The sequence below is a fragment of the Oncorhynchus keta genome, unplaced genomic scaffold, assembly GCF_023373465.1.
Source record: "Oncorhynchus keta strain PuntledgeMale-10-30-2019 unplaced genomic scaffold, Oket_V2 Un_contig_758_pilon_pilon, whole genome shotgun sequence".
In the NCBI taxonomy this organism is placed as follows: domain Eukaryota; kingdom Metazoa; phylum Chordata; class Actinopteri; order Salmoniformes; family Salmonidae; genus Oncorhynchus; species Oncorhynchus keta.
The window spans coordinates 98,928-101,098 of NW_026289549.1; positions in this window are offsets into that span (position 1 = coordinate 98,928).

Genomic DNA, 2,171 nt, shown 5'->3' on the forward strand with positions numbered 1-2,171 from the left:
CTCTATTCTAATCTATTCTGCTCTGTTCTAATCTGTTCTAATCTTCTCTGTTCTAATCTGTTCTGTTCTAATCTGTTCTGCTCTGTTCTGCTCTATTATAATATGTTCTGCTCTATTCTAATCTGTTCTGCTCTATTCTAATCTGTTCTAATCTGCTCTGTTCTAATCTGTTCTAATCTTCTCTGTTCTAATCTGTTCTGTTCTAATCTGTTTTGCTCTAATCTGTTCTGCTATTGTAATATGTTGTGTTCTGCTCTATTCTAATCTGTTCTGCTCTATTCTAATCTGTTCTGCTCTATTCTAATCTGTTCTGCTCTATTCTAATCTGTTCTGCTCTATTCTAATCTGTTCTAATCTGTTCTTCTCTGTTCTGCTCTAATCTGTTCTAATCTGCTCTGCTCTAATCTGTTCTAATCTGCTCTGTTCTAATCTGTTCTAACCTGTTCTGCTCTAATATGTTCTAATCTGCTCTGTTCTAATCTGTTCTAATCTGTTCTGCTCTAATCTGTTCTAATCTGCTCTGTTCTAATCTGTTCTAATCTGTTCTGCTCTAATCTGTTCTAATCTGCTCTGTTCTAATATGTTCTAATCTTCTCTGTTCTAATCTGTTCTGTTCTAATCTGCTATGTTCTAATCTGTTCTGCTCTAATCTGTTCTAATCTGCCCTGCTCTAATCTGTTATAACCTGCTCTGCTCTAATCTGTTCTAATATGCTCTGTTCTAATCTTCTCTGTTCTAATCTGCTCTGTTCTGCTCTAATCTGTTCTGCTCTAATCTGTTCTGCTCTATTCTAATATGTTCTAATCTGTTCTTCTCTGTTCTGCTCTAATCTGTTCTGCTCTATTCTGCTCTGTTCTGCTCTAATCTGTTCTGCTCTGTTCTGCTTAAATCTGTTCTGCTCTATTCTAATCTGTTCTAATCTGTTCTGCTCTAATCTGTTCTGCTCTATTCTAATCTGTTCTAATCTGTTATAATCTGTTCTGCTCTAATCTGTTCTGCTCTATTCTAATATGTTCTAATCTGTTCTGCTCTAATCTGTTCTGCTCTATTCTAATCTGTTCTAATCTGTTCTAATCTGTTCTGCTCTAATCTGTTCTACTCTATTCTAATCTGTTCTAATATGTTCTGCTCTAATCTGTTCTGCTCTATTCTAATCTGTTCTAATTTGTTCTGCTCTATTCTAATCTGTTCTAATCTGTTCTGCTCTATTCTAATATTTTCTAATCTGTTCTAATCTGTTCTGCTCTAATCTGTTCTGTTCCGTTTTGCTCTAATCTGTTCTGCTCTTTTCTAATCTGTTCTAATCTGTTCTAATCTGTTCTGCTCTAATCTGTTCTGCTCTAATCTGTTCTGCTCTATTCTAATCTGTTCTGCTCTATTCTAATCTGTTCTAATCTGTTCTAATCTGTTCTGCTCTAATCTGTTCTGCTCTGTTCTGCTTAAATCTGTTCTGCTCTATTCTAATCTGTTCTAATCTGTTCTGCTCTAATCTGTTCTGCTCTATTCTAATCTGTTCTAATCTGTTATAATCTGTTTCTGCTCTAATCTGTTCTGCTCTATTCTAATATGTTCTAATCTGTTCTGCTCTAATCTGTTCTGCTCTATTCTAATCTGTTCTAATCTGTTCTAATCTGTTCTGCTCTAATCTGTTCTACTCTATTCTAATCTGTTCTAATATGTTCTGCTCTAATCTGTTCTGCTCTATTCTAATCTGTTCTAATTTGTTCTGCTCTATTCTAATCTTTTCTAATCTGTTCTAATCTGTTCTGCTCTATTCTAATATTTTCTAATCTGTTCTAATCTGTTCTGCTCTAATCTGTTCTGTTCCGTTTTGCTCTAATCTGTTCTGCTCTTTTCTAATCTGTTCTAATCTGTTCTAATCTGTTCTGCTCTAATCTGTTCTGCTCTAATCTGTTCTGCTCTATTCTAATCTGTTCTGCTCTATTCTAATCTGTTCTAATCTGTTCTTCTCTGTTCTGCTCTAATCTGTTCTAATCTGCTCTGCTCTAATCTGTTCTAATCTGCTCTGTTCTAATCTGTTCTAACCTGTTCTGCTCTAATATGTTCTAATCTGCTCTGTTCTAATCTGTTCTAATCTGTTCTGCTCTAATCTGTTCTAATCTGCTCTGTTCTAATCTGTTCTAATCTGTTCTGCTCTAATCTGTTCTAAT